Here is a 12,353-nt window from a genome sequence, read left to right on the forward strand (position 1 = left end):
TGTGTCCTTTTAGAAGCCCCTGGAATTTTTAATATTCTTCCCCAGCACCACAATTCAAATGGATTGATTTTTCTTTGGTCTTCCTTACTCATTGTCCAACTTTCATGTGTATATGAAGCAATGGAGAGCATTGGAATATATAGGGTGTATAGAGAAACTATTTCTTGAGAGTGGAAAGACCGCACGAGAAACAATTCAGGAAAAGGGGTCAGTCTCATGTCTATGCAGTCAGTTCATGGTAGAGAACCTGTCTTCAGATTTCAGGAGTGAGTCAGGGGGACGGAATTGCCAAGAACGAAACAACATTCCTGGGTTTTCCACTCCCAGGAAATGCAGCGAACAGTCATGTTCACAACATGCTATAATACAAGGCCCAACAGGCACGGTTGCTGAAGAGAACAACATGAAGATTGTCCTAAATCTGATTGATCTTCTATCTCTTCATTAACCAATAAGCAATCACAAAAGCCAGTGTGGCACAATAAACCTTAAATGTAAGGCCTACCTCATGTCCAGGCCCAAGTGACAGTCGCAGGAAGAATACTGGAAGGACCCAGAGAGGCCGGGGACTGACATTCATCCAAACTGAAGCATGACATTTGTTTGGCATAGCTTTGAATTGCAGGAGGGCCACTGGTCTTTCACCATCTGCTTCACAAGCTTTTCTTAGTTTGTATGGTGGGAAGGGAGGAAATATGCCTACTGTTTTGCAGCCTAGGTTTCTGGCGAGACCATAAACTTGATGAATGACTGGGTAAAATATGGAGCTTCACCCAAGTGTGTGTGCTACATGTGTCGGCCTTTGAAAAGAAGAAGCAGGGACAAGCTTTCGGTGACCCTGTGAGGAGCACTGATGTCACAGTGAGTGGGTTGGATGTGAGAAGGCTCATTGCAAGGTCAGTGGCTCAAACCCACTAGTCACTCAGAGAGCGAGAGAGAGAGAGAGAGAGAGAGAGGTCTTCTCCTATAAAAGATTGACAGAAACCCATAAGGAGCAGTAGGACTCTGTTCAACGGGGTCTCACAGAGCTAGACTTGACTCAGTGGCAGTGAGTTTAGTTTTGTGGTTTTGCCATGTGCTTCCCCTCTATGTTCCCTGACATTTTTGCAGGGCATGATTATTCCTCCACTTTATATAGGAAAGGAATGGAGTTAAAAATCTTATCATGGGCCATAGGGTAAGAAGAGGAGCCAAGATTCGAACACCAGGCTGCCCAACTCCTAAGTCAAACTACAGTGCTCCTTCTGCATGTTACAGAAGGCAGATCTTTTGGGTCTGAATTAATTTTCCTTAAGGACCAAATTTACTTGACCTCTGAGGACCTTTCCTGTGAAAGGAAGACCACATTAACGGATCTCCAAGGGCACATGAACTCTGGTCCTGCCAGCAGTTTAATGTGATTTGGAAGCCAACATGGGGTTGATTTCACAAAATAGCTTAGGAGGAGAAAAAAGCCTTGATAGCTTTACCTTTGCTATAACTCTGAACTAATTGCCTTCATTTTCCTATTTAAAAACAATGGCTCTGAACCAAACCCACCACTTATTTCTCCACAAGGGCATGCCATGATCCTGGGAGATACACTTATAACCGAGCAAAGAAGAAGAGCATTGGATAATGCCGCAGAGAAAAAGCAGGGCGCGGGTGAGGATGCTATTTTTGCTAAATTTAACAAGGCTATCATTCTTCTTTGAAATTATTCCTTTCAAAAGGATGATCATTATGTACTGAGAAGACAAAATCCAAGTGAATGGGCTTGGTCCCTCACAATTAGGTTTTCCTACCTTTGAAATGTGGAAGCTAAAGACGCCACCCCCCCCCCAAGGGTAGAGTGGTGCCAGAAGTATTATGGTATAAATATTTAAATTCTGTGTTGTGTGAACTGACCACAAATCCTGGGCCAAGCTGAGGTACGATCTTCAACCAAAGCACTCCTGGCCTTGCCTGGCACACTAGGATACATGATCACAATACTGAGGGATACCTGGAAGGCTCCCTCTCCCCTCTCCCTTCTCCCGTCTCCCCTCTTCCTCTCTCTTCCTCACTCTCTGTCACACACACACACATTTAAATAAGAAAATAAAAACCTACCATAGTGGTGGGGTGGTTATGCACCTGGCTGCAAACCAAAAAGTCAGTGATTCAAACCCAGCAGCTGCCCATGAAAGAAAGGTGAGACCGTCTGCTCCCTAAGGGATTGCCTCCCTGAATACCCACTATGTCCATCCTATGCTGTCCTTTAGGGGCACTGAATTAACATGGACTCTATGGAAATAGGCTTGGTTCAGGATATATCACCTCGAGATGATCTCGGCTTTTTAACTATTTGGAAACTTTTGTGCCTACAATTAACACATGACTTACCTGTTAGGGCATCCATATGCCAGTGTGTTGACCTAAATGAAACCGGCCTCAACTTCCAGCAAGTCCATGCAGGTTGTACACTGTGCAGTTCCAGGAGACACCATTCACACAGCCTATAACGTGATGGATAAATGAGAGCTAGGTTATGAGATGCCTCGACCAGATTGGCCTCTGGAGCCAGCTTGGAAGCTCCTACACATCCATGCTGATCAAGTTACGCTTCTACCCAACAACCTGCTCTCTGGCCTAACTAGATGAATGGTTTTCTACAAGACAATGCCCTAGCCTGCTATTTGGCTTTGTGGTGGGAGAAGGGAAAGCCAGGGATGCTGGTATTTGCTCTACTAGACCTTGAAGACTACTTGATTCTCATGAAACTGGGATCTTTAACATAGAGGAGGATTTGCCACTAGAGATTCAAAATTAAAGGTGAGAAGGTATTGTCCCCCCCCCCCCCCACACACACGCACATTCACTTTCTGTTGTCAAAATAGATATCCTCAAGCCTAGGAAAAGTTTGCATGGATATGACCCTACAGCAGAGCGCTTGCAGACATCTGGAAAGTGTTGAAGTGTGACGATGGGGACAACGCAGAGTCCCGTTCCCAGGACAGAAGGAATCTCCGCCCTTCTGCAGTGACAGGGCGTGATCTGAGTAAGAATCAGCTGTAAGATCCAGAAAGGCACTTTATCACGAGTGTCCCCGCGGGTGCTCGGGGGTAAAGGTTGGACAGCTAACCTCAAGGTCAGTGGTTCAAACCTTCCAGCCACTTCCCGGGAGAAAGAGCTGCTTCTATGAAGATGTACAGCTTCAGAAACCCTGCCCAGGGTAGCTGAGAGAATAGACCCAATGTCAGTGAGTTTGGGGTGTTTTTTGTTTAGTTTGAATGAACTCCATAGTAGTGTGTTTTTTGATAAGTCCTTGATTATGCTATGTGAGTTTACACAAGGAGTACATTGGACTCTCCTGTGAGAAGTGCCCTCCTCTACCCAAAAGTGAGGCGAGGTATGAATGCTTCCCATCCCCGCCTGTGTGAGCCCGATACCTCGATACCTCGGGGGACACCTTGGCTGTATCCTCGCTGGAGGCCTCCTCGGGAGAGAGGCTGCCTGAGGAAACTCCCCAGCCGTCATGGCCGCTTCCATTTCCCCCCCGCAGGCTGTTCCAAGGTTCTTTCAAGGTGGAAACAGCAGAAAGATGGATTAACTCTGTCAGCAGGGAGACTTCAAGTCCTGCCACGCACTGAGCGAAGACACGCGTGCCCGCCATGGGCGGCTGGTAAGGGAAACGGACACAGGGTAAACTCAGCCCAGGCGGCTGAGGCAGTTCAAAGGCTCCCTTTAAACAACACCCACTCCTGGGCCTGTGCTTTCGGAAGGCGAAGACTGCGAGCTTTGTTCCATGCCCAGGTTGGTCCCGTCAGCAGGAGGGATGCTGCTCCTGCAGAGACAAGGCCCGAGTGTACCTGTGAGTGTGTACTTGTAGTGAACTAAAATCATGAGTGACCCATAAAAAAAGTCTTTCACCTTCCAATGCCCCACCTCTCTTCACCCCTACACCCACCTCGTCAGCCTCATTCAGTCTTCAGCCTCGTTCATTTTAAGGAGAGGTCCATGTTTTTTCAACAATGGGGGCTTCTTTCAGACCTAACTCTTACTGGAATGCTTCACCCGCTGCCATTGAGTCCACTCTGACTATTGGCCACTTCGTGTGGAGGAGAACTGCACTGCCCAGGGCGCTTTCGCTCCCAACTCCACCATCGAGCCAATGCCGACTCGAAGGGGCCCTGCAGAACAGGGCAGAATTGCCCTGGGCATGTCCAAGACAGTAACTGTTCCCGGGAGAGGAAAGCACAGTCTTGGTCCCATGAAACTTTAAGTGCTTTCAAACTGTACGGATCTCAGCCTAACCAGTCCACTACCAGGTCTCCCCATTGGGTACACAATGGCTGTTTGTTTGTTTGCTTGTTTAAGTAAATAGCCAAGCCAGCTTTGGTCTTGGTAGGTACCTCTGGCTGCATTTGAGCCTCCAATTTGGGGTTAACAATAGAGTCGTGCCACTTGTAGTACTCAGGGACTCCTTGGGAACTTGTGTTGTTGTGGGGTGCCACCAAGTTAGCGCCAACTCATAATGTCCCTGTGGCCAACAGAACGAATCACCGCCTAGTCCTGCTCCGCGCCCACACTTGTTCTTATGCTTGTGCCCACTGTGACAGCCCGGCGTCAAGTCATCTCACTGAGATGACTTCCTCTTTTCTGCCGACCTCTGCTTGACCAAACAGGATGTCCTTCTCCAACCACCCGTCCCTCCTTGTAACAGGTCCCAAGTAGGTGCGAAGTCTCACCATCCTGGCCTCTCAGGAGCACTCTGGCTGCACTTCTTCCAAGACATGTATTTGTTCTTCTGGAAGTTCATGGTGCTTTCAATATTCTTTGCTAAAACTCATTCAAATGCATCGATTCTTTGGGGGTCTTTCATATGCATATGAGGGGATAGAAAATACCATGGGCTTGAGTCAGATACACCTTTGTCCTCCAAGAGACATCTTTGCTCTTTAACCCTTTAAACAGATCTGGTGCAATAGACTGGCTCAATGCAAAGGAATGTTGAGCAAGCGCTGCAACAACGAACAGTGAAGAAAATGTGAGACTCAAGGAAGCGATTAGTCCAAGGGGCGTCCGAGTCACAGGAGTCACGGTTTCCACTGGCCTGACAAGAAGGATGAGGGTGGTCTTCTCCCACTAGCAACAGTTCTGCTTGGGATGACAATGGAAGGTCCTGGACACAGCGAGAGACAAACACAATAAAATCCGAAGTCATAAGATGAGTAGCCCCACTGGTCTAATAGAGACTGACGATACCCTGCAACGATGGCCCGGAGACACCTTGCAAACTGCAGAGTGAACAATAACCACGTGAGGAATCAGACATGACCCGAAAGGCCACCGTTTGCCCAACAACAAAACTCAGAAGGCAGAAGGGAGAGGGAATCAGGAGGCACAAAAATGGGAAGGCCAGGGAGGAAGTGGGAAGAATGCTGTGACATTGAAGAGATGCAACCAACGCTATGAAACAAAACGTGTATCAATTGTTGAGTGGGGAACTAATGTATTCCCTAAACGTTCACCAAAACCACAATATAATGTACACATACACACACACAATAGTAGCAGTTGTATGTGTGTGATTGGCTCTAATCTCCCTCAGCTGTGGTGTATAAATGTAGCATTTTATAGATGAGGAAACTGACGGCAGTACAGTGAAGCGCTTTGAGGGTGGCTCTACAATCTTCCTCCAGTCCACTAGGTCTGATTCCAAGGCCACGTCCTCATCTGGCCAAGTTCATTGCCTCCCTTGCCTTCCCTTGGTCTATGGAGAGCAGTCAGTTTGAGAAGTTTCATAGCTTACATATGCTCTGGAGACCCTCCCCTGGATTTACAGGTTTCAGGAAGCAGAAGCTATGCACGTTCCAATGTGATAAAATAATGATCACCACACCCAAACCATCTCCTCTTGGGAACCCCATTGTCTGTACTTGTCCCCCTTTGCTCACTCCTATCTTATCTTGGTTTATGGAACCATAGTTTACTTTTTGCTGGCTCCTACAAAGATCCCCCTTGGAGCCCTCTCCAGCTAGATAAACCTCCCCAAGAGTTCTCTCTCCTTGCCATTAGTCACAGTTTCCTAATACTGAGCCGCTGCCAGAGGACAGAGGAAATGGCTGCAAAGGCAAGTGATTAGCATGTGTGGGGTTTTGATGCATCGTTTTGATCTCTTACAAAGGCAGGCACACAGCTGGTTCAAGGGTGGTTCCACATCGTTTTCCATCACTGAAAAAAAAATCTACATATGTCTCGGTAAGTTGCTTCAAAACAGCTCGTCTTTGACTTCTGTGGAGATAGCAGGCTGATATCCTGAGCCAGTCACGGTTCCACAGCGTTCTGGCCGGTCTGGGCCTCACCTAATGCAGTCAGTGTGCCCATTGCCGCCGAGTGTGATGTTCCGGAAAAGCACTGACAGCCTCTCTTAGGACGAACCAACCGATCGTACAAAGACTTAAAGTGAAACATGTTATTCTTGTACCAGTTCTTTAATAAACATTCCCCTCGTTGCAATGCAAGGTCCAGAGCCAGAATACAAAACTGCACTGAAAACTTAATGAAAACTGTTATCAAAGAGAACCGTTTTGAATGATTTAAGCACATTTTTCAGATGGCCATTATTTTTAACAAGCAGAGAAACACTATGTTTTTATCAATGGCCTTCTCTTTATCTCCTTGGGACTTAATAATGTTTTTCTCTATGCTTTCACTCAGTGAATGCTTCAACGAATGCCTATCGTGTATTTGCAAAAACCTGGTGGCACAACGGCTAAGCCTTCGGCTACTCGCCAAAAGGCTGATAGCTTAAATTCATCCAGTGCCTCGAAAAGAGAAAGAGCTAGCAGTGTGCTCCTGTAAAAGATTACAGTCGAAGAAGGCCTAAAGAGCCCTGTTGGCATAGTGGTTACACGTTGGGCTGCGATCTGTCGGGTCAGCGGATGGAAACTCTCAGTTGGCTCTGCGGAAGAGAGACGGGCCTTTCGACTCCTGAGAAGAGCCACAGGCTCAGAAACCCTGAGGGGGCAGTTCTGCTCTGTCCTCTAGGCTCATGCTGAGTTGGCATCGATTCAAGGGCAGTGAGTCTGGCTGGGGCTTAGGAGGCCCTAGGGAGCAGTTGCACTCTGCCACATGAGACACCACAAGTTGAAAATGGACACAATAGCACCTAATAACCATCACAGGGTTGTCAAAATAACATCCTGAGCCCTACCGAAGGGTCCATGGTTCAACAGGAATGACCCGGGAAAAAATGGCTGCTTTATGCTACAGTCACAAACAGTGAGGTGGATTGACACCGCGGCTGCACCAAGGGGCTCAGGCACAGGAACAATGGTGGGGATGGCGCAGGACCAGGTGATGTGTCGCTCTGTGGTGCATGGAACCGCTCTGGGCCAGCACCAACTGGATAGCACCTGACGACAACAACAACAACAATAAACTACCCCAACATTTCACTGGGAAACATTAGGAAAGGGCTGGCTCATGCCAAATGTCCATTACGGTTCAAAGAAGCCTAGTTGATGGAGCCATCACCATCTTTGACATTGCCATTGCCAGTCATCGTGCCAGAAGTCAAAAAGGTCATGAGCGGCTCTACAGTTACATGTCTCAGCATCAACCAAACCAAACTCACAGCCCTCGAGTCAGTGTTGACTCACAGCGACCCCTGTGGGTTTCTGAGACTGTGAGTGTTGACGGCAGCAGTGTGCCCCCTCCGCCTCCCCCAGAGGTGCTGCTGGTTTCCAGTGGCTGGTCATGTAACCGCTACACCACCAGGACTCTGCCGTGTAGAAGGGATCTTATTCCTCCTGTCCACAATGCCTTGTCCAAAATTCATCACAAAAAGAGGCCCCACGTCCTCACAAAAAGGACTAGGAACTGCATCTCTACCGCACATGGAGATTCGAGAAGACCCAGAAACACTAGAAGAAAAGCCCTCGTAAAGACCGTGCCCATGTTCGTAGCTGATTACAGCACCGTGTGAAAACTGCTGAACAGAACAATGGGGAGGGGGCTCTCATCAGCTAACAACCAAGCTCCTATGGCAATGTTTTTGTCACATAAGGAAGGAATATTTGAGTTCAGTCTTGAAATGGGTTTTCTAGGGAGCAAGGATAGGGACATTCTAGGAGAAACAGCATTCGTTGCAAAGGGGCTGTTCTCAGTGGCCACCGAGTTGGCTCTGAGCCATCACCACCCTATGCCCAACAGAAGGGAACCCGGCCCGGCCCATTGCTCACAATGATTCTTATGCTGCAGCACATTGTTGCAGCCACTACATCAATCCATCTTGAGAGGAGGCTCAGGGTCTTGCTCTCATTCCCTGCCCAAACATGATGTCCTTCGCCAAGGACTGATCTCTCCCGACAACATGTCCAAAGTACATGCGACGATGTCTCGCCATTCTCTGAGGAGCACCCAGATCTTATTTCTTGCAGGACGGATCTGCTTGTCCTTTGAGCAGTTCCTGGTACTTTCAGTGGTCTTCGATTCAAATGCATGGGCCTGGTGTGGTAGGCAATTCCTCGCGACTGTAGCACCAAGTCTGGGAGGAGCAGAGAGAAGAGGAAACTGGCAAGGGATCAATTATGAAAGGCATTTGCCTTGCTGGTGCAGTTTGCCTTCACCTGTAGGCAAGAGGGAGATCATCAGGATTATCCTGCAGGGGCATGTCCTGCACCCGCGTTGGTTTATTCGGTTGCTTTTTAGGAAGAGACCACAGAGGAAGCATGGATAAGGAAGTGGGAGAGTGCAGAGACAGCAGGCAAGGAGGCCAGTTAGGGAGCTGTGGCTATAATCCAGCCAAGAGATAGTGAACCTGGCCTCAGGCAGTGCCAGGGGAGGCTGAGATTTAAGAGGCGTTTCTGAGGAAAAATTGATAAAAATCAATGAATAGCTGAATGTGGAGGCCGATGACAAGGGAAACAGGGCCAACTTCAAGGGCTGCTAGTTTAAGAAATGAAATAAATGCTCACATTGTTCCCCAAGGCAGAGATCATAGCTGGGGGTAAGGGGGTAAAGAGGCTTGAGAAGGAGGTTGATGAGCTCAGATTTGGACACAGTGAACTTGAAGTTCCCATGGAGACTCAGGTGAAGATGTCTGCAGAATATGGGATCCAGGAGTCTCCGTTCCTTAAAACAATGAATAAACAAAACAAATCTTCCTAGTTGCCCTTGAGTTAATTCCAACTCATGTGACCCTACGTGCGTCACAGTAGAACTGCCCTCGGGGGGATTTCGGGGCAGATCTTTTGCAAGCCTTTCTTTCCAAGTGCCTCTGGATGGACATGAACCTCTAATATTTCTCTCAGTAACCGAGTGCTTCACCGTTTATGCCGCCTGGGGACTCCTCTGCATCCCTGGAGTGATAGAAGTTTGAGTGTAATTTAATTTGGAAATCAGGCAGACAGAGACTCTGGGCACTGGTGAGTCCGTAGTAAAATAGAATCCAGCTTTCCACGTGGCAGACCAGCTTTGCTTCCTGCGCACCCCTTGTGTAGCCACAGCTCCTCTGCCAGTCAGGGCTCCCGTGTGCTTATGATGTTGAATAGGTTGCAACAGGGCTTCCAGATTAAGGCAGACTAAGGAAAAGGCTAGGGCCATCTACTTCCAAGAATCAGTCATTGAAAGCCTTCTGGGTCACCACAGTCTGAGGCACTGCCCACGGTGGGGCTGGGACGGGAGTGGGCAGCGTTTCATTCTGTGGTGTATGGGGCTGTCCTGTGTCAGGGCTGACTCAATGGCAGCTAAGAACAGAAAAGCCCCATAATACTTACAGTATCTCTTAGAGACAAGTGAGGGGCCAGTGGAAGTCAGAGAGGCATTTTGAAGTCCCACATCGTAAGACCTATGCATCTAAAAGCTCCCAGACAGTGAGGGGGACTGAATTCCTGCCCAAGGCAAGGAAACACTTTAGGGAACCGAGTGGTGATGGTTGCCAACCAGGATAAGTATAAATTTTTTGCTGCTGAATTGTGGACCCTTTAACATGGTCAGAACAGAAAACTTCTGTGATCTGTGAGGGGAGTCAAAGTTTGTGCAGAATGACAGTAAAAGATAATTTTTTGAAACCCCTTGCATATTTTACCACAATCGTTCAAAAAAGAAAATTAAAAACTCCTGGGCAAAGATGTGGGGAGCATGTCACCCACCTAAATGCCCTGAGGACATGTGTTCCCAAATTTCAGTTAATCCTTTCCCATTGAAGCAAAAAAAGTTCTTGCCCATGGAAATGTTGGTCATTTAGAACATGGACATGTATATATTTCAGTCAGCCCTGATTTGATGTTTAACCTGAGGAAAACATTTTGAAAGGGAATTTTTCATGATAATTATAAGTAATCAATGCTATTTTTCAAGTGGCTAATCAAGTCTTCAGGGTTTCTGAGAATTTAGGTGGCCATTGATAGGAATTTTCATTAAGTCGGGTTATTTTTCTTTTAATTTTTAATTAGATCTGCCTAAGTCAGTAATCAAGGTTTCCAGGTTACTATGTGATATATAGAGTAGTGAGTACACTGGGCCCCCACCAGATCCTTCTTTTTAAAAAAGGATCATTTAAAAGGCCAGAGGGAGAAATCTGAACTTCCATTGTCAGCGTTCCAAGAGATAAACAGAGCATTCTAAGTCGTTCCGAGGCAACGGGATCAGGGTTTTTAAATAAATCATATTAATATGTGAATAAGACAAACATGCTTCTCCTATTTCAAAAATTAATAGACCCTTTGTTTTTGCCAAGTGGGAAGGTGACCGTTGGGCTGGGTGGCTGGGGACTACACCATCAACTCTTCTGTCTTGCCTGCCCGTGCTTGGCTCATGCTCACTCACTGGGCTGCTGACCTCAGTCCCGTCCCAGGGACAAAGCTCTTCTAGTAAGCGCTCCTAGGCAGTTTCCCACTGTCATGCCATTGCCTACAGCAGGAATAAACTGTGTGTGTGTGTGTGTGTGTGTGTGTGTGTGTCGGGTTTTTTTTTCTAATAGATTACTGAATTTCTAATCCTGAAAAAAGTTGACAGTCTCAGAAACTCACAGGGGCAGTTCTATCCTGTCCTATGCGATCGTTTTGAGTCGGCATTGACTCTATGACAGTGAGCAGTACCCTCCAGGGATTAGTAACAATTCATACAACATTTCCAGGAAGTCATTGAAGAATGACAAGTTGGATTCTGAAAGGCTGTTTCTGAGTTTGATTTTTTTCCCTTCTAAATCCAAATGATATAGAAGGGTTTGCAAAGATAATACACCCTTTCCTTCTTTGTTAATCAAGCTCTGAGATGTAGTGGATTTCAAATTCTTTGGGCTTGATTCTAGTTCATATATAAGAAAGCTTCAAAGAGCTCATGGAAAAAATGAAATTCAAAGATAATGGAATTGTACTTCCCTGGCAGGGGAGAGACCACGGTCACGAAGGTGGTTTTCCCAGGGCAAGGCTTATCCATTGCACTCCGGATGTGCTGGCCCCTGCGATTTCCCCAAAGGTGGGAAACTCAACTGCAGAATTTGTGGTAGTGGGGGACTGCGTTCGCACTCTCCCCTGTAAAAAAAAAGATAATGGAGTTATATGTGTGTATTTACATATGTATATACATATGCATGTGCATACACATACACATATATCTGGGGGTGGGTAGAGGTAGAACTATAACTGAAGCAAAAGTTGTGTAAAACAATAGCTGTCCTTATAGTATAGCACACAGCCAGCCTGTACATTCGATTTTACTTTATTCAAGAACTTCTCCTTGAGGCCCTCCAAACTGAAGTCATTACCCGCCAATGGATTGTGGTCCACAATTAATTTCCATGGAAATCACCACACGTGGCTGGGACCAACTGTACTTCACAGTACCCAACCCTCAGAACAGTTTTGCTTCTTCTGATATACGTGTAATTTACTTATCTTACTGTGTTGTTGAGAAGAAACACATCGAAGCAAATCCCAGTTCAGTGGTTGTTACATGTACGCCCAGGGACGTGGATGACATTCTTCAAGGTGTGCAAATGCTCCCACCCCCTTTTCTGAAGGATTCTTTCTCCATGAATATTCATGCACTGCTGTTCATGTGATCCCACATGGGGCGGTTTTAAAATAGCATCATGCTTAAGGCAGACATTCTCTACGAGTTGAGTTGAACTACTGTTTAATTTTAAGAAGACTTTCGGGATATATTTGGTTTAAGCTCTAAATATTATCTCTGGGCAACTGCTTCAGAGACACTTGCCTCAGTGAGATAGTTCACTCTCACGCCCTGTGTGGCTCATCTTTCCCCTTTACAGTTACCCTTCAGCCAGTGCACACAACGCCTCCATGTCCCATCATTTTCATTGGTTAGTGGTGTTTTTTATTACTGCTGTTTTCCAACAGAGACCTTATCTTCCAGCACCAATA

General features: G+C 46.8%; 1 non-coding gene across 1 annotated transcript; it reads left to right on the top strand.

Annotated features, from left to right (window-relative positions):
• Window positions 1-11,340: 11,340 nt before the first annotated feature.
• Window positions 11,341-11,504, top strand: LOC142457672 (U1 spliceosomal RNA). Its single transcript, XR_012786369.1, has one exon. It is a non-coding gene; the product is annotated as a U1 spliceosomal RNA (small nuclear RNA).
• The last annotated feature ends 849 nt before the right edge of the window (window positions 11,505-12,353 follow it).

The sequence above is a fragment of the Tenrec ecaudatus genome, chromosome 9, assembly GCF_050624435.1.
Source record: "Tenrec ecaudatus isolate mTenEca1 chromosome 9, mTenEca1.hap1, whole genome shotgun sequence".
NCBI lineage: Eukaryota > Metazoa > Chordata > Mammalia > Afrosoricida > Tenrecidae > Tenrec > Tenrec ecaudatus.